Below are 27,217 nucleotides of genomic sequence, written 5' to 3'. Positions count from 1 at the left end.
TGGCAATACAGACAAAGAAAAAAAAATGAATCCGTTTCGACGCCTTCATTTTATAATAGAAACGTTCATTTTTCTTGCTTTGCACGTGACGCTGTCATTTCATCTGTTACTTATTTAAAATGTTCACATTGTTCTATGTCTTAAAATTAGAAATTAAATGTAGTGACCTAAAACTGCAAGTGTACAAAAGAAAAAATTGACAGTTTCACTCACGCATGTGTCGGATTTGCGCAGTACTTATTGGGTTCCACAGAATTTTTGTAAATACAGTCAAAAGTAGTTAATCCGGACTCGTCGGGACTTTGGCGATTCCGGATTATAGATCATCAGTTTAAATCTGGTAAGATGGCATGCAGAAATTATACAATTAAAAATATGAAACCGTTATTTATGAAATAAAGAACAATTATGGCGAATAATCAATCTGTTAGATGACATCTGGATGCTTTTACCCGAGGTCATTGGGAAGTTGGAGGAAGGCCGCCGTGTGACAAGTGTGGCTGCAGAGATCGGAATTGCTCACAGCATCGTTTCACGACTTTGGAGACAATTTAAAACTACAGGAACAGCTATCCGGGGGTTTAGTAGTGGTCGTTCACGAGGAACCACACCTGCAGATGACCGGTATATTGCCTTACAGGCCAGAAGAAACAGGCGGCAGTCAGCGGGAGAAATCGCTAGACACACGACGCAGGCGACTGGACGACAGATATCGCGTTTTACCGTGGCCAGAAGACTGCAGGGTGGTGGTCTGTTTGCACGACGCCCTGTACGGTGTGTACCTCTAACGCCTGCCCATCGGAGAAGGCGTTCTCTGTGGTGCCGGGAACACCGGAATTGGAGAGACAATGAATGGGGACGAGTACTCTTTACAGATGAGAGCAGATTCAGTCTGAGTAGCGATTCTCATCGCATACTCATCTGGAGAGAGCGGGGAAGCCGCAATAATCGATCGAACATCATTGAAAGGGACAGGTATGGAGGTGGCGGTGTTAACTTCCGAAGGTTTAGCAAGACGGATGTTGTCTGTTTTTGGTTATGAAAAGTATAAATTGTTAGTGTAACTAACTGTGCGTTCTGTGTCTGGGTGTGAGATGTTAATGTAAAACTGAGTAGCGTAGTGATCAGCTAGTGACTCAGCTTTCTCAGTTTCTGTGTATGTGATCCCAGAGGGGCCATTAAGGGGCAGAATATTTGTGTAGCATCTATTATATCTAGAAGCAGCTTTCCATATACATGATCATCAGTAGAGAGTGATTCTAAATATCTAGACCATTTGTTTTGTGCGTGTACTGACTTCCTGATTCAGCCGATTTAAAATTCTCTTAACTTCTGGGCATCTGGTCCTCTGCCATATTTTTCTAGCTCTCTTTCTGTTAGCTAAAAGTTCTCTAATAGCAGGATCTCTGGCCCTACCAGTCAACGGGACCGCCTTGCTATTTTTCAGAGCACGGTTAAGTGTGCTAGTAAAATCTTCAATAACTGCGTCTAACTCGTCTTCACTGTGTATCGCGGGTAACGGGTACTGAGTGTTGTTTAGAGCTACCCAGTTCATAATGAAGGCTCTTTTGTGTGATGTACTATAGCTACTGATATTCACCTCCATTAAAACAGGGTTATAATCAGAGAATAGTTCACGTAATCTTTCTATCCTTGATGGTTGATAAATATTTTTTAGCAGGAAAAATTCAATAATGCTTGCAGATCTATAGCATGTTGGGTAGGAGGGAGCTACAACAGTAAAGTTGGCCGTTGAGGCAAATTGATTAACAATGTGACCATTTGAATTATCATTTCTGCAGTTCCGATTTTTGTGGTGTGAGTTAAAGTCTCTACCTATGATAATTTTATTGTTTAGTTTGGATATAGCCATTAAATCGGCGAAAAATCCTTCTGTGGTTTACGGTTGAGTAACTAGATCGAGACGAACGTGATTGGTTGTAGAGTGTGTGGTATGATTATGATAGCTACCGCCTTCATGGCCGAAAGCTGTTGAACTGTGATTACAAAGTGAGAGATGGAGCGCTTAAGGATCCTCGTTAAGCGCTCCATCTCTCACTTATTTCAATTTTTTCCACCAGCATTTTTTGTGATTGGTTGAAATTCTTTCTTGTCTTCAATCCATACTAATTTAAAGGGATGGCTGAGTGAATGAGGGGGTAGAGGACATGATGGAAAAATTAAATTAAGCCTGCTTCAATATTAATTAGTGATCCGATAGGAATAAAAATTTTAATTTTCCCAATTTTTGGTGCTAAGCTACGCAATTAGGTATATTACAATAATTAGTTAAAGAATAATTAATTAGTTTTTTGGGTCTTTTTTAAACTGGTGTAAAGGCCCTTATTTTCGTGAGCCCGTCGTAATCGCAAAAATCAAAGCTTTGCGAAATACTTTTTTTTCCCCCCAACTTTACTTAAGTACTTTTAAAATTTTTCAACTTTCTGTTCTGTTCATATAAAATTCGTGAAATTTTCAACTCGCGAAATCACCGATATATTCATTTTTGTGAAAATTACGGCCTGCAAAAATAAGGGCCTTTACAGTAATTAAACGTTTATCAAAAACCTTTATTGTATGTCTCTGAGGATGGTTTTAGGCCTTTTCCTGTGTTCTTCGGATTTGATATGATTTAAAATTGGTATTGTGGACTTGTTTGCCCTGGTTATATCATTGTAGAATTTTTGACTGGAGGAACAACTTTTGGTTGTGGTGGTGTAGGTAAATTTTGACTTGAAGTGCTTCGTTGATTTACAGTGTTAACTGCATTCTGGACATAATTAGTATCGTTTTCAGGGTCCAGAGGACGAAATATATTTTTCATGGCAATGAAATTTGATGCATCTCTAAGAATTACAGTTTTTTAAAATCTGTTTTACACGGGAACCGATTGTCCGATTTTGATGCGGTTTCCTGCATTCAATAGCAATTTCATGCTCCACAAATTTTATATCTGCATCTCAAATAGGATGCAAGTTGTAGGAAAATGCTTTTGAAAGCAGCAAGCCGCATCAAAATCACACGACTCGAAAGTTAATGATCCATTTTGATGCGTTTTGCTGCTTTCAACTGCAAATGCATGCCCCATCATTTTGATATAAGTTTTATGTCTGTATCTCAATTAGGGCGTAATTTCGCCGGGTTGTCTGTCTATACCAGGGTTTCTTAAACTGGAGTCGCTGGACTTGCAGCAGGGGGTTGCCTAGAATTTTAGCAGTTTTGATATTTCTTTAATTTATTATAATACTTTTACAATTACCAAATATTTTTACATAATACAATACATCTTAAAATAGATATGGCAATACAGACAAAGAAAAAAAAAATGAATCCGTTTCGACGCCTTCATTTTATAATAGAAACGTTCATTTTTCTTGCTTTGCACGTGACGCTGTCATTTCATCTGTTACTTATTTAAAATGTTCACATTGTTCTATGTCTTAAAATTAGAAATTAAATGTAGTGACCTAAAACTGCAAGTGTACAAAAGAAAAAATTGACAGTTTCACTCACGCATGTGTCGGATTTGCGCAGTACTTATTGGGTTCCACAGAATTTTTGTAAATACAGTCAAAAGTAGTTAATCCGGACTCGTCGGGACTTTGGCGATTCCGGATTATAGATCATCAGTTTAAATCTGGTAAGATGGCATGCAGAAATTATACAATTAAAAATATGAAACCGTTATTTATGAAATAAAGAACAATTATGGCGAATAATCAATCTGTTAGATGACATCTGGATGCTTTTACCCGAGGTCATTGGGAAGTTGGAGGAAGGCCGCTGTGTGACAAGTGTGGCTGCAGAGATCGGAATTGCTCACAGCATCGTTTCACGACTTTGGAGACAATTTAAAACTACAGGAACAGCTATCCGGGGGTTTAGTAGTGGTCGTTCACGAGGAACCACACCTGCAGATGACCGGTATATTGCCTTACAGGCCAGAAGAAACAGGCGGCAGACAGCGGGAGAAATCGCTAGACACACGACGCAGGCGACTGGACGACAGATATCGCGTTTTACCGTGGCCAGAAGACTGCAGGGTGGTGGTCTGTTTGCACGACGCCCTGTACGGTGTGTACCTCTAACGCCTGCCCATCGGAGAAGGCGTTCTCTGTGGTGCCGGGAACACCGGAATTGGAGAGACAATGAATGGGGACGAGTACTCTTTACAGATGAGAGCAGATTCAGTCTGAGTAGCGATTCTCATCGCATACTCATCTGGAGAGAGCGGGGAAGCCGCAATAATCGATCGAACATCATTGAAAGGGACAGGTATGGAGGTGGCGGTGTTAACTTCCGAAGGTTTAGCAAGACGGATGTTGTCTGTTTTTGGTTATGAAAAGTATAAATTGTTAGTGTAACTAACTGTGCGTTCTGTGTCTGGGTGTGAGATGTTAATGTAAAACTGAGTAGCGTAGTGATCAGCTAGTGACTCAGCTTTCTGAGTTTCTGTGTATGTGATCCCAGAGGGGCCATTAAGGGGCAGAATATTTGTGTAGCATCTATTATATCTAGAAGCAGCTTTCCATATACATGATCATCAGTAGAGAGTGATTCTAAATATCTAGACCATTTGTTTTGTGCGTGTACTGACTTCCTGATTCAGCCGATTTAAAATTCTCTTAACTTCTGGGCATCTGGTCCTCTGCCATATTTTTCTAGCTCTCTTTCTGTTAGCTAAAAGTTCTCTAATAGCAGGATCTCTGGCCCTACCAGTCAACGGGACCGCCTTGCTATTTTTCAGAGCACGGTTAAGTGTGCTAGTAAAATCTTCGATAACTGCGTCTAACTCGTCTTCACTGTGTGTCGCGGGTAACGGGTACTGAGTGTTGTTTAGAGCTACCCAGTTCATAATAAAGGCTCTTTTGTGTGATGTACTATAGCTACTGATATTCACCTCCATTCACCAAAACAGGGTTATAATCAGAGAATAGTTCACGTAATCTTTCTATCCTTGATGGTTGATAAATATTTTTTAGCAGGAAAAATTCAATAATGCTTGCAGATCTATAGCATGTTGGGTAGGAGGGAGCTACAACAGTAAAGTTGGCCGTTGAGGCAAATTGATTAACAATGTGACCATTTGAATTATCATTTCTGCAGTTCCGATTTTTGTGGTGTGAGTTAAAGTCTCTACCTATGATAATTTATTTGTTTAGTTTGGATATAGCCATTAAATCGGCGAAAAATCCTTCTGTGGTTTACGGTTGAGTAACTAGATCGAGACGAACGTGATTGGTTGTAGAGTGTGTGGTATGATTATGATAGCTACCGCCTTCATGGCCGAAAGCTGTTGAACTGTGATTACAAAGTGAGAGATGGAGCGCTTAAGGATCCTCGTTAAGCGCTCCATCTCTCACTTATTTCAATTTTTTCCACCAGCATTTTTTGTGATTGGTTGAAATTCTTTCTTGTCTTCAATCCATACTAATTTAAAGGGATGGCTGAGTGAATGAGGGGGTAGAGGACATGATGGAAAAATTAAATTAAGCCTGCTTCAATATTAATTAGTGATCCGATAGGAATAAAAATTTTAATTTTCCCAATTTTTGGTGCTAAGCTAGGCAATTAGGTATATTACAATAATTAGTTAAAGAATAATTAATTAGTTTTTTGGGTCTTTTTTAAACTGGTGTAAAGGCCCTTATTTTCGTGAGCCCGTCGTAATCGCAAAAATCAAAGCTTTGCGAAATACTTTTTTTTCCCCCCAACTTTACTTAAGTACTTTTAAAATTTTTCAACTTTCTGTTCTGTTCATATAAAATTCGTGAAATTTTCAACTCGCGAAATCACCGATATATTCATTTTTGTGAAAATTACGGCCTGCAAAAATAAGGGCCTTTACAGTAATTAAACGTTTATCAAAAACCTTTATTGTATGTCTCTGAGGATGGTTTTAGGCCTTTTCCTGTGTTCTTCGGATTTGATATGATTTAAAATTGGTATTGTGGACTTGTTTGCCCTGGTTATATCATTGTAGAATTTTTGACTGGAGGAACAACTTTTGGTTGTGGTGGTGTAGGTAAATTTTGACTTGAAGTGCTTCGTTGATTTACAGTGTTAACTGCATTCTGGACATAATTAGTATCGTTTTCAGGGTCCAGAGGACGAAATATATTTTTCATGGCAATGAAATTTGATGCATCTCTAAGAATTACAGTTTTTTAAAATCTGTTTTACACGGGAACCGATTGTCCGATTTTGATGCGGTTTCCTGCATTCAATAGCAATTTCATGCTCCACAAATTTTATATCTGCATCTCAAATAGGATGCAAGTTGTAGGAAAATGCTTTTGAAAGCAGCAAGCCGCATCAAAATCACACGACTCGAAAGTTAATGATCCATTTTGATGCGTTTTGCTGCTTTCAACTGCAAATGCATGCCCCATCATTTTGATATAAGTTTTATGTCTGTATCTCAATTAGGGCGTAATTTCGCCGGGTTGTCTGTCTATACCAGGGTTTCTTAAACTGGAGTCGCTGGACTTGCAGCAGGGGGTTGCCTAGAATTTTAGCAGTTTTGATATTTCTTTAATTTATTATAATACTTTTACAATTACCAAATATTTTTACATAATACAATACATCTTAAAATAGATATGGCAATACAGACAAAGAAAAAAAAAATGAATCCGTTTCGACGCCTTCATTTTATAATAGAAACGTTCATTTTTCTTGCTTTGCACGTGACGCTGTCATTTCATCTGTTACTTATTTAAAATGTTCACATTGTTCTATGTCTTAAAATTAGAAATTAAATGTAGTGACCTAAAACTGCAAGTGTACAAAAGAAAAAATTGACAGTTTCACTCACGCATGTGTTGGATTTGCGCAGTACTTATTGGGTTCCACAGAATTTTTGTAAATACAGTCAAAAGTAGTTAATCCGGACTCGTCGGGACTTTGGCGATTCCGGATTATAGATCATCAGTTTAAATCTGGTAAGATGGCATGCAGAAATTATACAATTAAAAATATGAAACCGTTATTTATGAAATAAAGAACAATTATGGCGAATAATCAATCTGTTAGATGACATCTGGATGCTTTTACCCGAGGTCATTGGGAAGTTGGAGGAAGGCCGCCGTGTGACAAGTGTGGCTGCAGAGATCGGAATTGCTCACAGCATCGTTTCACGACTTTGGAGACAATTTAAAACTACAGGAACAGCTATCCGGGGGTTTAGTAGTGGTCGTTCACGAGGAACCACACCTGCAGATGACCGGTATATTGCCTTACAGGCCAGAAGAAACAGGCGGCAGACAGCGGGAGAAATCGCTAGACACACGACGCAGGCGACTGGACGACAGATATCGCGTTTTACCGTGGCCAGAAGACTGCAGGGTGGTGGTCTGTTTGCACGACGCCCTGTACGGTGTGTACCTCTAACGCCTGCCCATCGGAGAAGGCGTTCTCTGTGGTGCCGGGAACACCGGAATTGGAGAGACAATGAATGGGGACGAGTACTCTTTACAGATGAGAGCAGATTCAGTCTGAGTAGCGATTCTCATCGCATACTCATCTGGAGAGAGCGGGGAAGCCGCAATAATCGATCGAACATCATTGAAAGGGACAGGTATGGAGGTGGCGGTGTTAACTTCCGAAGGTTTAGCAAGACGGATGTTGTCTGTTTTTGGTTATGAAAAGTATAAATTGTTAGTGTAACTAACTGTGCGTTCTGTGTCTGGGTGTGAGATGTTAATGTAAAACTGAGTAGCGTAGTGATCAGCTAGTGACTCAGCTTTCTCAGTTTCTGTGTATGTGATCCCAGAGGGGCCATTAAGGGGCAGAATATTTGTGTAGCATCTATTATATCTAGAAGCAGCTTTCCATATACATGATCATCAGTAGAGAGTGATTCTAAATATCTAGACCATTTGTTTTGTGCGTGTACTGACTTCCTGATTCAGCCGATTTAAAATTCTCTTAACTTCTGGGCATCTGGTCCTCTGCCATATTTTTCTAGCTCTCTTTCTGTTAGCTAAAAGTTCTCTAATAGCAGGATCTCTGGCCCTACCAGTCAACGGGACCGCCTTGCTATTTTTCAGAGCACGGTTAAGTGTGCTAGTAAAATCTTCGATAACTGCGTCTAACTCGTCTTCACTGTGTATCGCGGGTAACGGGTACTGAGTGTTGTTTAGAGCTACCCAGTTCATAATAAAGGCTCTTTTGTGTGATGTACTATAGCTACTGATATTCACCTCCATTAAAACAGGGTTATAATCAGAGAATAGTTCACGTAATCTTTCTATCCTTGATGGTTGATAAATATTTTTTAGCAGGAAAAATTCAATAATGCTTGCAGATCTATAGCATGTTGGGTAGGAGGGAGCTACAACAGTAAAGTTGGCCGTTGAGGCAAATTGATTAACAATGTGACCATTTGAATTATCATTTCTGCAGTTCCGATTTTTGTGGTGTGAGTTAAAGTCTCTACCTATGATAATTTTATTGTTTAGTTTGGATATAGCCATTAAATCGGCGAAAAATCCTTCTGTGGTTTACGGTTGAGTAACTAGATCGAGACGAACGTGATTGGTTGTAGAGTGTGTGGTATGATTATGATAGCTACCGCCTTCATGGCCGAAAGCTGTTGAACTGTGATTACAAAGTGAGAGATGGAGCGCTTAAGGATCCTCGTTAAGCGCTCCATCTCTCACTTATTTCAATTTTTTCCACCAGCATTTTTTGTGATTGGTTGAAATTCTTTCTTGTCTTCAATCCATACTAATTTAAAGGGATGGCTGAGTGAATGAGGGGGTAGAGGACATGATGGAAAAATTAAATTAAGCCTGCTTCAATATTAATTAGTGATCCGATAGGAATAAAAATTTTAATTTTCCCAATTTTTGGTGCTAAGCTAGGCAATTAGGTATATTACAATAATTAGTTAAAGAATAATTAATTAGTTTTTTGGGTCTTTTTTAAACTGGTGTAAAGGCCCTTATTTTCGTGAGCCCGTCGTAATCGCAAAAATCAAAGCTTTGCGAAATACTTTTTTTTCCCCCCAACTTTACTTAAGTACTTTTAAAATTTTTCAACTTTCTGTTCTGTTCATATAAAATTCGTGAAATTTTCAACTCGCGAAATCACCGATATATTCATTTTTGTGAAAATTACGGCCTGCAAAAATAAGGGCCTTTACAGTAATTAAACGTTTATCAAAAACCTTTATTGTATGTCTCTGAGGATGGTTTTAGGCCTTTTCCTGTGTTCTTCGGATTTGATATGATTTAAAATTGGTATTGTGGACTTGTTTGCCCTGGTTATATCATTGTAGAATTTTTGACTGGAGGAACAACTTTTGGTTGTGGTGGTGTAGGTAAATTTTGACTTGAAGTGCTTCGTTGATTTACAGTGTTAACTGCATTCTGGACATAATTAGTATCGTTTTCAGGGTCCAGAGGACGAAATATATTTTTCATGGCAATGAAATTTGATGCATCTCTAAGAATTACAGTTTTTTAAAATCTGTTTTACACGGGAACCGATTGTCCGATTTTGATGCGGTTTCCTGCATTCAATAGCAATTTCATGCTCCACAAATTTTATATCTGCATCTCAAATAGGATGCAAGTTGTAGGAAAATGCTTTTGAAAGCAGCAAGCCGCATCAAAATCACACGACTCGAAAGTTAATGATCCATTTTGATGCGTTTTGCTGCTTTCAACTGCAAATGCATGCCCCATCATTTTGATATAAGTTTTATGTCTGTATCTCAATTAGGGCGTAATTTCGCCGGGTTGTCTGTCTATACCAGGGTTTCTTAAACTGGAGTCGCTGGACTTGCAGCAGGGGGTTGCCTAGAATTTTAGCAGTTTTGATATTTCTTTAATTTATTATAATACTTTTACAATTACCAAATATTTTTACATAATACAATACATCTTAAAATAGATATGGCAATACAGACAAAGAAAAAAAAATGAATCCGTTTCGACGCCTTCATTTTATAATAGAAACGTTCATTTTTCTTGCTTTGCACGTGACGCTGTCATTTCATCTGTTACTTATTTAAAATGTTCACATTGATCTATGTCTTAAAATTAGAAATTAAATGTAGTGACCTAAAACTGCAAGTGTACAAAAGAAAAAATTGACAGTTTCACTCACGCATGTGTTGGATTTGCGCAGTACTTATTGGGTTCCACAGAATTTTTGTAAATACAGTCAAAAGTAGTTAATCCGGACTCGTCGGGACTTTGGCGATTCCGGATTATAGATCATCAGTTTAAATCTGGTAAGATGGCATGCAGAAATTATACAATTAAAAATATGAAACCGTTATTTATGAAATAAAGAACAATTATGGCGAATAATCAATCTGTTAGATGACATCTGGATGCTTTTACCCGAGGTCATTGGGAAGTTGGAGGAAGGCCGCCGTGTGACAAGTGTGGCTGCAGAGATCGGAATTGCTCACAGCATCGTTTCACGACTTTGGAGACAATTTAAAACTACAGGAACAGCTATCCGGGGGTTTAGTAGTGGTCGTTCACGAGGAACCACACCTGCAGATGACCGGTATATTGCCTTACAGGCCAGAAGAAACAGGCGGCAGACAGCGGGAGAAATCGCTAGACACACGACGCAGGCGACTGGACGACAGATATCGCGTTTTACCGTGGCCAGAAGACTGCAGGGTGGTGGTCTGTTTGCACGACGCCCTGTACGGTGTGTACCTCTAACGCCTGCCCATCGGAGAAGGCGTTCTCTGTGGTGCCGGGAACACCGGAATTGGAGAGACAATGAATGGGGACGAGTACTCTTTACAGATGAGAGCAGATTCAGTCTGAGTAGCGATTCTCATCGCATACTCATCTGGAGAGAGCGGGGAAGCCGCAATAATCGATCGAACATCATTGAAAGGGACAGGTATGGAGGTGGCGGTGTTAACTTCCGAAGGTTTAGCAAGACGGATGTTGTCTGTTTTTGGTTATGAAAAGTATAAATTGTTAGTGTAACTAACTGTGCGTTCTGTGTCTGGGTGTGAGATGTTAATGTAAAACTGAGTAGCGTAGTGATCAGCTAGTGACTCAGCTTTCTCAGTTTCTGTGTATGTGATCCCAGAGGGGCCATTAAGGGGCAGAATATTTGTGTAGCATCTATTATATCTAGAAGCAGCTTTCCATATACATGATCATCAGTAGAGAGTGATTCTAAATATCTAGACCATTTGTTTTGTGCGTGTACTGACTTCCTGATTCAGCCGATTTAAAATTCTCTTAACTTCTGGGCATCTGGTCCTCTGCCATATTTTTCTAGCTCTCTTTCTGTTAGCTAAAAGTTCTCTAATAGCAGGATCTCTGGCCCTACCAGTCAACGGGACCGCCTTGCTATTTTTCAGAGCACGGTTAAGTGTGCTAGTAAAATCTTCGATAACTGCGTCTAACTCGTCTTCACTGTGTATCGCGGGTAACGGGTACTGAGTGTTGTTTAGAGCTACCCAGTTCATAATAAAGGCTCTTTTGTGTGATGTACTATAGCTACTGATATTCACCTCCATTAAAACAGGGTTATAATCAGAGAATAGTTCACGTAATCTTTCTATCCTTGATGGTTGATAAATATTTTTTAGCAGGAAAAATTCAATAATGCTTGCAGATCTATAGCATGTTGGGTAGGAGGGAGCTACAACAGTAAAGTTGGCCGTTGAGGCAAATTGATTAACAATGTGACCATTTGAATTATCATTTCTGCAGTTCCGATTTTTGTGGTGTGAGTTAAAGTCTCTACCTATGATAATTTTATTGTTTAGTTTGGATATAGCCATTAAATCGGCGGAAAATCCTTCTGTGGTTTACGGTTGAGTAACTAGATCGAGACGAACGTGATTGGTTGTAGAGTGTGTGGTATGATTATGATAGCTACCGCCTTCATGGCCGAAAGCTGTTGAACTGTGATTACAAAGTGAGAGATGGAGCGCTTAAGGATCCTCGTTAAGCGCTCCATCTCTCACTTATTTCAATTTTTTCCACCAGCATTTTTTGTGATTGGTTGAAATTCTTTCTTGTCTTCAATCCATACTAATTTAAAGGGATGGCTGAGTGAATGAGGGGGTAGAGGACATGATGGAAAAATTAAATTAAGCCTGCTTCAATATTAATTAGTGATCCGATAGGAATAAAAATTTTAATTTTCCCAATTTTTGGTGCTAAGCTAGGCAATTAGGTATATTACAATAATTAGTTAAAGAATAATTAATTAGTTTTTTGGGTCTTTTTTAAACTGGTGTAAAGGCCCTTATTTTCGTGAGCCCGTCGTAATCGCAAAAATCAAAGCTTTGCGAAATACTTTTTTTTCCCCCCAACTTTACTTAAGTACTTTTAAAATTTTTCAACTTTCTGTTCTGTTCATATAAAATTCGTGAAATTTTCAACTCGCGAAATCACCGATATATTCATTTTTGTGAAAATTACGGCCTGCAAAAATAAGGGCCTTTACAGTAATTAAACGTTTATCAAAAACCTTTATTGTATGTCTCTGAGGATGGTTTTAGGCCTTTTCCTGTGTTCTTCGGATTTGATATGATTTAAAATTGGTATTGTGGACTTGTTTGCCCTGGTTATATCATTGTAGAATTTTTGACTTGAGGAACAACTTTTGGTTGTGGTGGTGTAGGTAAATTTTGACTTGAAGTGCTTCGTTGATTTACAGTGTTAACTGCATTCTGGACATAATTAGTATCGTTTTCAGGGTCCAGAGGACGAAATATATTTTTCATGGCAATGAAATTTGATGCATCTCTAAGAATTACAGTTTTTTAAAATCTGTTTTACACGGGAACCGATTGTCCGATTTTGATGCGGTTTCCTGCATTCAATAGCAATTTCATGCTCCACAAATTTTATATCTGCATCTCAAATAGGATGCAAGTTGTAGGAAAATGCTTTTGAAAGCAGCAAGCCGCATCAAAATCACACGACTCGAAAGTTAATGATCCATTTTGATGCGTTTTGCTGCTTTCAACTGCAAATGCATGCCCCATCATTTTGATATAAGTTTTATGTCTGTATCTCAATTAGGGCGTAATTTCGCCGGGTTGTCTGTCTATACCAGGGTTTCTTAAACTGGAGTCGCTGGACTTGCAGCAGGGGGTTGCCTAGAATTTTAGCAGTTTTGATATTTCTTTAATTTATTATAATACTTTTACAATTACCAAATATTTTTACATAATACAATACATCTTAAAATAGATATGGCAATACAGACAAAGAAAAAAAAATGAATCCGTTTCGACGCCTTCATTTTATAATAGAAACGTTCATTTTTCTTGCTTTGCACGTGACGCTGTCATTTCATCTGTTACTTATTTAAAATGTTCACATTGATCTATGTCTTAAAATTAGAAATTAAATGTAGTGACCTAAAACTGCAAGTGTACAAAAGAAAAAATTGACAGTTTCACTCACGCATGTGTTGGATTTGCGCAGTACTTATTGGGTTCCACAGAATTTTTGTAAATACAGTCAAAAGTAGTTAATCCGGACTCGTCGGGACTTTGGCGATTCCGGATTATAGATCATCAGTTTAAATCTGGTAAGATGGCATGCAGAAATTATACAATTAAAAATATGAAACCGTTATTTATGAAATAAAGAACAATTATGGCGAATAATCAATCTGTTAGATGACATCTGGATGCTTTTACCCGAGGTCATTGGGAAGTTGGAGGAAGGCCGCCGTGTGACAAGTGTGGCTGCAGAGATCGGAATTGCTCACAGCATCGTTTCACGACTTTGGAGACAATTTAAAACTACAGGAACAGCTATCCGGGGGTTTAGTAGTGGTCGTTCACGAGGAACCACACCTGCAGATGACCGGTATATTGCCTTACAGGCCAGAAGAAACAGGCGGCAGACAGCGGGAGAAATCGCTAGACACACGACGCAGGCGACTGGACGACAGATATCGCGTTTTACCGTGGCCAGAAGACTGCAGGGTGGTGGTCTGTTTGCACGACGCCCTGTACGGTGTGTACCTCTAACGCCTGCCCATCGGAGAAGGCGTTCTCTGTGGTGCCGGGAACACCGGAATTGGAGAGACAATGAATGGGGACGAGTACTCTTTACAGATGAGAGCAGATTCAGTCTGAGTAGCGATTCTCATCGCATACTCATCTGGAGAGAGCGGGGAAGCCGCAATAATCGATCGAACATCATTGAAAGGGACAGGTATGGAGGTGGCGGTGTTAACTTCCGAAGGTTTAGCAAGACGGATGTTGTCTGTTTTTGGTTATGAAAAGTATAAATTGTTAGTGTAACTAACTGTGCGTTCTGTGTCTGGGTGTGAGATGTTAATGTAAAACTGAGTAGCGTAGTGATCAGCTAGTGACTCAGCTTTCTCAGTTTCTGTGTATGTGATCCCAGAGGGGCCATTAAGGGGCAGAATATTTGTGTAGCATCTATTATATCTAGAAGCAGCTTTCCATATACATGATCATCAGTAGAGAGTGATTCTAAATATCTAGACCATTTGTTTTGTGCGTGTACTGACTTCCTGATTCAGCCGATTTAAAATTCTCTTAACTTCTGGGCATCTGGTCCTCTGCCATATTTTTCTAGCTCTCTTTCTGTTAGCTAAAAGTTCTCTAATAGCAGGATCTCTGGCCCTACCAGTCAACGGGACCGCCTTGCTATTTTTCAGAGCACGGTTAAGTGTGCTAGTAAAATCTTCGATAACTGCGTCTAACTCGTCTTCACTGTGTATCGCGGGTAACGGGTACTGAGTGTTGTTTAGAGCTACCCAGTTCATAATAAAGGCTCTTTTGTGTGATGTACTATAGCTACTGATATTCACCTCCATTAAAACAGGGTTATAATCAGAGAATAGTTCACGTAATCTTTCTATCCTTGATGGTTGATAAATATTTTTTAGCAGGAAAAATTCAATAATGCTTGCAGATCTATAGCATGTTGGGTAGGAGGGAGCTACAACAGTAAAGTTGGCCGTTGAGGCAAATTGATTAACAATGTGACCATTTGAATTATCATTTCTGCAGTTCCGATTTTTGTGGTGTGAGTTAAAGTCTCTACCTATGATAATTTTATTGTTTAGTTTGGATATAGCCATTAAATCGGCGAAAAATCCTTCTGTGGTTTACGGTTGAGTAACTAGATCGAGACGAACGTGATTGGTTGTAGAGTGTGTGGTATGATTATGATAGCTACCGCCTTCATGGCCGAAAGCTGTTGAACTGTGATTACAAAGTGAGAGATGGAGCGCTTAAGGATCCTCGTTAAGCGCTCCATCTCTCACTTATTTCAATTTTTTCCACCAGCATTTTTTGTGATTGGTTGAAATTCTTTCTTGTCTTCAATCCATACTAATTTAAAGGGATGGCTGAGTGAATGAGGGGGTAGAGGACATGATGGAAAAATTAAATTAAGCCTGCTTCAATATTAATTAGTGATCCGATAGGAATAAAAATTTTAATTTTCCCAATTTTTGGTGCTAAGCTAGGCAATTAGGTATATTACAATAATTAGTTAAAGAATAATTAATTAGTTTTTTGGGTCTTTTTTAAACTGGTGTAAAGGCCCTTATTTTCGTGAGCCCGTCGTAATCGCAAAAATCAAAGCTTTGCGAAATACTTTTTTTTTCCCCCAACTTTACTTAAGTACTTTTAAAATTTTTCAAATTTCTGTTCTGTTCATATAAAATTCGTGAAATTTTCAACTCGCGAAATCACCGATATATTCATTTTTGTGAAAATTACGGCCTGCAAAAATAAGGGCCTTTACAGTAATTAAACGTTTATCTAAAACCTTTATTGTATGTCTCTGAGGATGGTTTTAGGCCTTTTCCTGTGTTCTTCGGATTTGATATGATTTAAAATTGGTATTGTGGACTTGTTTGCCCTGGTTATATCATTGTAGAATTTTTGACTGGAGGAACAACTTTTGGTTGTGGTGGTGTAGGTAAATTTTGACTTGAAGTGCTTCGTTGATTTACAGTGTTAACTGCATTCTGGACATAATTAGTATCGTTTTCAGGGTCCAGAGGACGAAATATATTTTTCATGGCAATGAAATTTGATGCATCTCTAAGAATTACAGTTTTTTAAAATCTGTTTTACACGGGAACCGATTGTCCGATTTTGATGCGGTTTCCTGCATTCAATAGCAATTTCATGCTCCACAAATTTTATATCTGCATCTCAAATAGGATGCAAGTTGTAGGAAAATGCTTTTGAAAGCAGCAAGCCGCATCAAAATCACACGACTCGAAAGTTAATGATCCATTTTGATGCGTTTTGCTGCTTTCAACTGCAAATGCATGCCCCATCATTTTGATATAAGTTTTATGTCTGTATCTCAATTAGGGCGTAATTTCGCCGGGTTGTCTGTCTATACCAGGGTTTCTTAAACTGGAGTCGCTGGACTTGCAGCAGGGGGTTGCCTAGAATTTTAGCAGTTTTGATATTTCTTTAATTTATTATAATACTTTTACAATTACCAAATATTTTTACATAATACAATACATCTTAAAATAGATATGGCAATACAGACAAAGAAAAAAAAATGAATCCGTTTCGACGCCTTCATTTTATAATAGAAACGTTCATTTTTCTTGCTTTGCACGTGACGCTGTCATTTCATCTGTTACTTATTTAAAATGTTCACATTGATCTATGTCTTAAAATTAGAAATTAAATGTAGTGACCTAAAACTGCAAGTGTACAAAAGAAAAAATTGACAGTTTCACTCACGCATGTGTTGGATTTGCGCAGTACTTATTGGGTTCCACAGAATTTTTGTAAATACAGTCAAAAGTAGTTAATCCGGACTCGTCGGGACTTTGGCGATTCCGGATTATAGATCATCAGTTTAAATCTGGTAAGATGGCATGCAGAAATTATACAATTAAAAATATGAAACCGTTATTTATGAAATAAAGAACAATTATGGCGAATAATCAATCTGTTAGATGACATCTGGATGCTTTTACCCGAGGTCATTGGGAAGTTGGAGGAAGGCCGCCGTGTGACAAGTGTGGCTGCAGAGATCGGAATTGCTCACAGCATCGTTTCACGACTTTGGAGACAATTTAAAACTACAGGAACAGCTATCCGGGGGTTTAGTAGTGGTCGTTCACGAGGAACCACACCTGCAGATGACCGGTATATTGCCTTACAGGCCAGAAGAAACAGGCGGCAGACAGCGGGAGAAATCGCTAGACACACGACGCAGGCGACTGGACGACAGATATCGCGTTTTACCGTGGCCAGAAGACTGCAGGGTGGTGGTCTGTTTGCACGACGCCCTGTACGGTGTGTACCTCTAACGCCTGCCCATCGGAGAAGGCGTTCTCTGTGGTGCCGGGAACACCGGAATTGGAGAGACAATGAATGGGGACGAGTACTCTTTACAGATGAGAGCAGATTCAGTCTGAGTAGCGATTCTCATCGCATACTCATCTGGAGAGAGCGGGGAAGCCGCAATAATCGATCGAACATCATTGAAAGGGACAGGTATGGAGGTGGCGGTGTTAACTTCCGAAGGTTTAGCAAGACGGATGTTGTCTGTTTTTGGTTATGAAAAGTATAAATTGTTAGTGTAACTAACTGTGCGTTCTGTGTCTGGGTGTGAGATGTTAATGTAAAACTGAGTAGCGTAGTGATCAGCTAGTGACTCAGCTTTCTCAGTTTCTGTGTATGTGATCCCAGAGGGGCCATTAAGGGGCAGAATATTTGTGTAGCATCTATTATATCTAGAAGCAGCTTTCCATATACATGATCATCAGTAGAGAGTGATTCTAAATATCTAGACCATTTGTTTTGTGCGTGTACTGACTTCCTGATTCAGCCGATTTAAAATTCTCTTAACTTCTGGGCATCTGGTCCTCTGCCATATTTTTCTAGCTCTCTTTCTGTTAGCTAAAAGTTCTCTAATAGCAGGATCTCTGGCCCTACCAGTCAACGGGACCGCCTTGCTATTTTTCAGAGCACGGTTAAGTGTGCTAGTAAAATCTTCGATAACTGCGTCTAACTCGTCTTCACTGTGTATCGCGGGTAACGGGTACTGAGTGTTGTTTAGAGCTACCCAGTTCATAATAAAGGCTCTTTTGTGTGATGTACTATAGCTACTGATATTCACCTCCATTAAAACAGGGTTATAATCAGAGAATAGTTCACGTAATCTTTCTATCCTTGATGGTTGATAAATATTTTTTAGCAGGAAAAATTCAATAATGCTTGCAGATCTATAGCATGTTGGGTAGGAGGGAGCTACAACAGTAAAGTTGGCCGTTGAGGCAAATTGATTAACAATGTGACCATTTGAATTATCATTTCTGCAGTTCCGATTTTTGTGGTGTGAGTTAAAGTCTCTACCTATGATAATTTTATTGTTTAGTTTGGATATAGCCATTAAATCGGCGAAAAATCCTTCTGTGGTTTACGGTTGAGTAACTAGATCGAGACGAACGTGATTGGTTGTAGAGTGTGTGGTATGATTATGATAGCTACCGCCTTCATGGCCGAAAGCTGTTGAACTGTGATTACAAAGTGAGAGATGGAGCGCTTAAGGATCCTCGTTAAGCGCTCCATCTCTCACTTATTTCAATTTTTTCCACCAGCATTTTTTGTGATTGGTTGAAATTCTTTCTTGTCTTCAATCCATACTAATTTAAAGGGATGGCTGAGTGAATGAGGGGGTAGAGGACATGATGGAAAAATTAAATTAAGCCTGCTTCAATATTAATTAGTGATCCGATAGGAATAAAAATTTTAATTTTCCCAATTTTTGGTGCTAAGCTAGGCAATTAGGTATATTACAATAATTAGTTAAAGAATAATTAATTAGTTTTTTGGGTCTTTTTTAAACTGGTGTAAAGGCCCTTATTTTCGTGAGCCCGTCGTAATCGCAAAAATCAAAGCTTTGCGAAATACTTTTTTTTTCCCCCAACTTTACTTAAGTACTTTTAAAATTTTTCAAATTTCTGTTCTGTTCATATAAAATTCGTGAAATTTTCAACTCGCGAAATCACCGATATATTCATTTTTGTGAAAATTACGGCCTGCAAAAATAAGGGCCTTTACAGTAATTAAACGTTTATCTAAAACCTTTATTGTATGTCTCTGAGGATGGTTTTAGGCCTTTTCCTGTGTTCTTCGGATTTGATATGATTTAAAATTGGTATTGTGGACTTGTTTGCCCTGGTTATATCATTGTAGAATTTTTGACTGGAGGAACAACTTTTGGTTGTGGTGGTGTAGGTAAATTTTGACTTGAAGTGCTTCGTTGATTTACAGTGTTAACTGCATTCTGGACATAATTAGTATCGTTTTCAGGGTCCAGAGGACGAAATATATTTTTCATGGCAATGAAATTTGATGCATCTCTAAGAATTACAGTTTTTTAAAATCTGTTTTACACGGGAACCGATTGTCCGATTTTGATGCGGTTTCCTGCATTCAATAGCAATTTCATGCTCCACAAATTTTATATCTGCATCTCAAATAGGATGCAAGTTGTAGGAAAATGCTTTTGAAAGCAGCAAGCCGCATCAAAATCACACGACTCGAAAGTTAATGATCCATTTTGATGCGTTTTGCTGCTTTCAACTGCAAATGCATGCCCCATCATTTTGATATAAGTTTTATGTCTGTATCTCAATTAGGGCGTAATTTCGCCGGGTTGTCTGTCTATACCAGGGTTTCTTAAACTGGAGTCGCTGGACTTGCAGCAGGGGGTTGCCTAGAATTTTAGCAGTTTTGATATTTCTTTAATTTATTATAATACTTTTACAATTACCAAATATTTTTACATAATACAATACATCTTAAAATAGATATGGCAATACAGACAAAGAAAAAAAAATGAATCCGTTTCGACGCCTTCATTTTATAATAGAAACGTTCATTTTTCTTGCTTTGCACGTGACGCTGTCATTTCATCTGTTACTTATTTAAAATGTTCACATTGTTCTATGTCTTAAAATTAGAAATTAAATGTAGTGACCTAAAACTGCAAGTGTACAAAAGAAAAAATTGACAGTTTCACTCACGCATGTGTCGGATTTGCGCAGTACTTATTGGGTTCCACAGAATTTTTGTAAATACAGTCAAAAGTAGTTAATCCGGACTCGTCGGGACTTTGGCGATTCCGGATTATAGATCATCAGTTTAAATCTGGTAAGATGGCATGCAGAAATTATACAATTAAAAATATGAAACCGTTATTTATGAAATAAAGAACAATTATGATCTAAAGGGTATCAAAATTTACAAAAAAAAGCTTAATATTTATTTGTTTACTTTATTAAACATTTCTTTCAACAAGCACATGCGTAAAGCATACATTAAGCATAGTCGAAATTAGAAAATTGCAACCAGAAAACTATTTGATGTGTACTTGTGATATTTATAATGACAAGGAATTTGATTTAAATCATATCAAAGACGGAATACATCGAGATGAAATACTACATTTAGTAAGGAATTATAAGCCGAATAAAATAAAAACATTTGTCCTGAAGATAAGGATAGTGCTGACAAATCAACTTCCAGTTCATTGCGCGCTGCGATGTCCCCCCCGCAGAGCAGCATGAAATTGATAAACGGATTTCGGAATGGTTAAGAAACAAAGGATATGCCTTTTTCCATTTTTTGCAGCAATTCCACTTTTTGTTTAATGGACTTCGAAACATACTTTTGCTTTGTAGATCCTGTACATATTAGTAAATATATATCGGAAATTCTGTTTGACATAATCGAAAGTTCAAGCTTACTTTTATAAAATTGCTCTAACAGTCTGCAAAAAATAATAAGCCTGATCCAATTCGAAGATTAAGGAACAACGCAATCTGCAACATTAACTGAATTAGATAATTTTAGCTCAGCTTATACCGTCCGTTATACGTTAAACACGCATGCGTAAACGTATTATGCGCATGTGCACAGGCAAAGTCACAGCCGTAAAGGTCTTACGAGCACACGTAAACGCGACGCATGCGCAGAAAGTTTGTAGCTTTGAGGTCCGGATTATAGATCATTCCGGATTATGGGTGTCTGAATTAATGACTTTTTGACTGTATTATGGCGTCCTGGGAATCGCAAAAAATTCTCAGTGGTAATAAGGTATTGCAACTGAAAAGTATACTATACGTATATATGCCTTATGGGCTTACCATCCTCGTGGTTAGAATTAGCGTTTGAATTATCCGAGATTTCATGTTGTTTTCTTTTTATATTTAACTTAAAATTATCATTAAAAGCATTAGCAAGGCTATCTAAGGGTTTTTTTAGCATACTGAGATATTTAAAAACACACTTACCCTTAAGGGGCTCCAGTACTTTCAATGTATCACAGTTTGCTTTTGCCGTAAGAGGTGTATGCTGGTCCATGTCCGATGCGACTCGTACAGCATCCAATTGTTGCTTGAGGAGACGAGTATTCTCAATCTTAGCTTCTAAGGGGATGATTTGAGTATGGAACGAGTTAAGAGAAGATTAAGAGACATATCCTAAAATAATATGTCCAATTGTATCAAAATATTAGCAGTTTACAGCTATAAGGTGAATTATTCAGTATAATGATTTTTTAATGTTGACACTGATGGCAAATTGCTGCTAGAAATTCTGTGGTTTAGAGATATATAATCGTCCAGAATATAATATTTCATCACAATTATTCTTTTTCAAAGTAAAAAAATAAAATTTACAATAAAGCTTAGAACTAACATGAAAACTAATAGATAGTTCTTGTAACTATGCAATACATCTGGATTTATATCATAAAAATATTTTTCAATAAATAATAGATCAATAAATAAGTATCTTAATATTTTATTCATACTTACGAGCCAGATGATGGGTAACAGGTATAAGAACACACCTCTATTTTCCATGCAATGCAGAAAAATACATAGTAGCTTCATCTGCCAAAAGGTCTAGTACATTTATGCAGCATTGTTGTCTAACAAGACTCCAGGTAACTCGAGAATCATGGGAATATTCCAAGTAAACACCACTTTCCCATTGAAATTTTTAAATTTCAGTCACTTAAATCTAATATCCATACATAATTTACATAATCTTACCACATAAAAGATTAATCATTATTATAATTAAAAGATTTACTTCAAAAGATATTTTACAAATAGATATTTTAGATAGGAGAAAAACATATTTATTATATATGCCTTGTACAATGACTAGAACTTTAATCACTTAAGTGTAACTAAGCAGATGGAACAAATAAATATAATACTGGTTTTTGAGTAAATGGAATCTAATTTCAAATTTTTAAACAAAGTAAGGGGGGTATCAAAGTATCAATACACGACAATTCCAATAATGAGTATAAGGATGGTACCTTACTCTAGATATAATATTACATGAATAATTAATTTTTATTAATCATGTATAAATATTCCTTTCTTTAGTTTTGTTAGTCAAAACATACTTTTATTTTTAATTATTAACTGTACAATGTTTGTCATTTCACAGCAAAATGCATTGTGAAAGAAATACATAAAGTCCATGCGGTGACCAGACAAAAGGACGAAAGTGCACACGACAAAAGCCCACAAAAATGACCCCACTGGGATAATTGCCCACGCGACTAATACCCACACCGATGAAAGCGCACATTGATGAAAGCCCACACAGATAAAAGCCCACATAGATAGAAGGGCACGCTGATAAAAGTCCACACTAACAAAAACCCACACCGATATATACGTCATGAATAGAGATAAAATAAAAAATAAATGAATAAGAAATAATTGAACAATAAATTTAAGTAGCGGAACACATTTCATTTTCGTCTCCGGCTGAATTAAATTCGTATATATATATATAGTACAGAGAGTCAATCAAAATAATATAATTAAAAACATATACATGTATGTATCTTTGTTTTTATATTTACGCAAGAAATGGAAGTGCCTTTGTATAAGTGTGACAAAGGGAGGTGAAAGGGAATACTGGCCACACAGCTTATTTTAATTCTACAAAATTATAAGGAGTATAATATGTATGTAAATTTTCATCATATACAGAGAATAATTTATGAATAATTTAACACTACAGAAAATTTTGCATTATATGAATTTAATATGGAGAATTAAAGCCGAACTTTCATTTTAACGAAAAAAAATAAAAGTACAGTATTCTATTATGATTAAGCGCAAACACCGTTTTAATGGTGAATAAAAAGCATGGTTTCAAATAATCCAGTTAAATTTTGACAACTTGGATTTTACATAAATTAATTTCATTCCCACTTGAAATTTAATTTTTTTAATCATAATAATTACTCGTAAAATTTTTCAGGAAGTCATAGTTATTTTGGATTTCCTGAAAATGTGTGCTGGTTTTAAGTGGGCATTCGTCTTGTGGGCTTTTGTCATGTAGTTTTCTAACTGGCCGCTGGCTATTCAGGCAGGAAACCATTGCCTTCCTTTTCTTTTGCCCCCAGCTGTGTGAAAAAGCAGTTAAAGAGAGGAGAGCCTTGCTTAATTGCTTTATTCCCTATGGAACCTGGGGCGCCAAAGAAGGCCTCAGAAGGGAGGGTGTGGCAGGAGAACAATTAAAGAGGATTTTAAATGTTTTTTGTTAGTTACCTACTAGAAAATAACATTATCTGAAATTCCGCTTGTAACTGAAGTTAACCCCTTTCTTACATTTCTTTAGTATAGTTCTTGAATAACCTTTTGTCTAAGGATTTAGTTAGAATTTCAATTATTTTAAAAATTTCAATAATTGGAAAATGAAAGGAATTAAATATTTTTTAACCATTTTTAAAGGGATAATTCACTGTTTTTGCAGTAAAACTGCAGAGTGGAAAAATATGCTAGTTCCTGATTTGATAGTGTCTCTAACAACTTTTTGATGAACTAATTAAACATGCTTGTTATATCAAAGCCATTGTTTAAAAGTAAAACTACTGAACTATTTCTAAAAACATTAAATTATTACATATATTAAAATTTACGTACAAGTAATATTTTTCATTTTAACTTTCATATGGTTGAAAACGCAACCATGTGAAAGTTAAAATGAAAAATATGAAACCGTAATAAAAGTTAAACTATTCGAATAATTTTAATAACACAGGTTTCTGAACTTAGCAACAAGAGGATTTAAGAACCATGAGCCCAGCGTTGTAAGAAAAGTAATCTTGCACATTAAAAATAATTTTTATTTCAATAAAAATATTATATTACTCGATTAACTGTAAACGCTTAAAAAACAGTTCATTTCAATTTACCGTAATTATTTATATACAAAAACTTTGATTGAAGCAAATTTAAACAGCATTTAGAAACTGAAAATTCACTGGAACACTTCTTTTGTGGGTTTTATGCTGTTATTACGTGTTGAATATTATTTCGCCTAGATTAAGAAAAAGAAACTCATAACATGTAAAAATTTATTAGGTAGAAAAACTATCAAATTAAGGTCATTTTCTTCTCCTCGAAGTGCATTGATTTCCTTATACGAATTTCATATTCTGACAGCACAGAAATAGTGGCCACATATCTTGTAGGAGGTATTTCTTAAAAGCCTCATGTGTTGACGATCAAGTAGAAAAAAAAATGTTTTGTTATGGAGTTACGTTTTGAATAACTTTTTTCTTCTATTGAATGAGTTCAAAGTTTCTAATATCTTGTTTTCTAGCATGAAATGTTTCACCAGTTTTTAAGGTTCTTTTCTAAGAATAATTCTAATTCATTAAGCAGAAGTTAGTAAGAACAAGTAAGGTGTACTTCAAATTTGATCTCTTAGGTTTATTAGGTCTGGCTACCAAATAACTGTTTTTGAATTCAACATCAAATTTTAAACATATATTTTTTTTTAAATTTGTGTCTTTTATTTTCAAAAAACATGCACGTAATCCGAAGTTTCTGTGACAAAAGTTAGTATAAGAAAAGTGGGACAAATTAAATTATCTGTATATTTAGTCACTATTAAAAACGAATTCTGGCTAGACTATGGGTCCTCAATCAGGAGGAATAGCCCTAAGGGGAATTTCAAAGTTTCAGAGAGTAATTTAGTCCACCTTTTCTTTACGTATTAAGTATTTAGATTTAGTTTATGAATACAAAAAAGAACATTTATTCAAATTTTGGTATTTACCAACATGTTTGATACTTGTTTAATTTACTTAAAAAATAATCCGTATTTAAACAAACACATATCTACTTTTCAAGTTTTGGGAAGGAGAGGTTGAATGATCATTTAGCAATGGTGGAAAGGGTATATGGGGAAAAAGCTGGTGAGAATCACTGGTCTAGACTGAGCCAACTTGATTTAAATATAGAATTTTATACTCTATATAGAATTTTATACGAATCTTTAGTTCTTACTGTAGAGTCATTAGGTTTTTTATATATATATATATAATGTTGTATGATCTTAAATCCATTTAGTGCGAATACAAGTTATTATTACTTGCGCAATTGCTGCAAAGTTAGTTAATAATAATTTATTTCCTAAACAGTATTGATTAATTGATTATATTATCTCCCGAGTTTAATTAAAGTAGAATTATTTTAAAAGTGTGAATCTATACTGTATATAGGTATACAAAGATACACATACATATACATGTATGTGTATCTTTGTTTTTATATTTACGCAAGAAATGGAAGTGCCTTTGTATCAGTGTGACAAAGGGAGGTGAAAGGGAATACTGGCCACACTGCTTATTTTAATTCTAAAAACTGGTAAGTTATAACTGGTAAGTTACTGGTTAATACTGGTAAGTTATATTTTGAAAGATGTTTTGAAGTAATTTAAAAGCAAAATGTTAATAATGTTTTAACGGGGACTGGAGTTAAATCATCACGAAGAATAAAATTTCAATTGTAAAAGGAAAATTAAAACATGTAATCATTGTCATTGATCGAAAATTAGTTGACTTTTCAAGGGAATCAAACCAACTCCCGTTCAATGAACAATAATTGATAAAAATACGTAAATACGAAAGTGTTTCGTCTGGTGTCCGCCGACAACATCGCGGAGGAAAACGTCGCGGAGAAAACAACGCAAGGCGAAAACGTCGTGCTACAAAACATCGTGGGAGAACACATCGCAAAGAGAAAAACATCGCAGTTCTAAAACATCGTGGTACAAAATATCGTCGTCGAAAATAAAGCGGTTCAAAAACTTCGCAATTTAAAAACATAGTCGTCGAAAATATCGTGATAAAAAATAAAGTATCTACAAATCATCGCATGACGATAACATCGCAGACATGCTTTTTTCAGACATGCTTTAATAACTGTAAATGGATATTCCCATAATGATTCGTGAGCGCAAGAGGGTAAGAAGGATAATTTTTACTTTCATATTTTTTATTAATACATTTTTGCTGAGAAAATAAAAAGGAAACTTAAGCATAGAAAATTAATGCAACTTATAGCACTTAATAGAATTTTAAATCAACATAGTTAACTAACAAAGACCATAATAAATTATTTTTAATAAAGATTTTACAGGTAATTTTTCATAAAAAGTATAATCTATTAAGTTGCATTTAATTTTCTATGCTTAAGTTTCCTTCTTATTTTTTCAGCAAAAATTTATTAGTTAATAAAAAATTGTGAAAGTAAAAATTATCCTTCCTTACATCACTTGCGCTCACAAATCATTATGGGAATATCCATTTACAGTTATTAAAGCCTGAAAAAAGCATGTCTGCGATGTTATCGTCATGCGATGATTAATAGATACTTTATTTTTTACCACGATATTTTCGACGGCGATATTTTTAAACTGCGAAGTTTTTGAACCGCTTTATTTTCGACGACGATGTTTTGTACCACGATGTTTTAGAACTGCGATGTTTTCGCCTTGCGTTGTTTTCTCCGCGATGTTTTCGTCCGCGATGTTTTTGCCGCGATGTTTTCGGCTGTAACCGTTTCGTCTTTACTCGAGTTATAAGTTAAAGCCAAACCGGCAATTCTAGTCAGGCCAAATATTTCCGCGAATAGAAGGAATTATGAACCAATGCTGATATTCAAAGAACTTATTCTTATGAAGCATTTTAGTCAATTCAATTTGGAGTAAAAATCAATTACTGTAGAGAAATCCTATTTAACTCGAGTAATCGTCCCCGACACTTTTGATGTTTATGCATTTGAGTACTATATTATTTGTAGAAATTAAACATTGGAAATTGTCATTATGAAATCGAATTCAAAGTAAAGTTGAAATAAACATAGAAGATTATAAAAAAAGATAAATAATGCAAAATTTGTA

At 36.5% G+C, this 27,217-nt stretch overlaps 1 protein-coding gene and 1 long non-coding RNA gene across 18 annotated transcripts in view; one reads left to right on the top strand and one right to left on the bottom strand.

Annotated features, from left to right (window-relative positions):
• Positions 1–27,217, top strand: part of LOC146994990 (uncharacterized) — a 192,803-nt gene that overhangs the window by 79,574 nt on the left and 86,012 nt on the right. The window lies entirely within an intron of this gene.
• The window catches only part of LOC146994992 (uncharacterized), a 104,509-nt gene that overhangs the window by 68,353 nt on the left and 8,939 nt on the right, over positions 1–27,217 (bottom strand). For 4 of the 7 annotated variants that reach the window (XR_015043437.1, XR_015043436.1, XR_015043438.1 and 1 more), the window contains exon 2: positions 21,283–21,471. The exons of 1 other annotated variant lie outside the window; for it this stretch is intronic. This is a non-coding gene — a long non-coding RNA (uncharacterized LOC146994992). Of the gene's footprint in view, positions 1–213; positions 239–21,282; positions 21,472–27,217 lie in introns of those variants that run through there. 2 more of the 7 variants (XR_015043435.1, XR_015043433.1) reach the window with 2 other exon arrangements.

This window comes from Stegodyphus dumicola, chromosome 10, assembly GCF_044657685.1.
Source record: "Stegodyphus dumicola isolate Sdum_Otavi_A_Nest chromosome 10, ASM4465768v1".
NCBI classification, from domain to species: domain Eukaryota; kingdom Metazoa; phylum Arthropoda; class Arachnida; order Araneae; family Eresidae; genus Stegodyphus; species Stegodyphus dumicola.
Note: the sequence above shows the minus strand (reverse complement) of the source record. Positions and strands in the feature narration are given on the sequence as shown.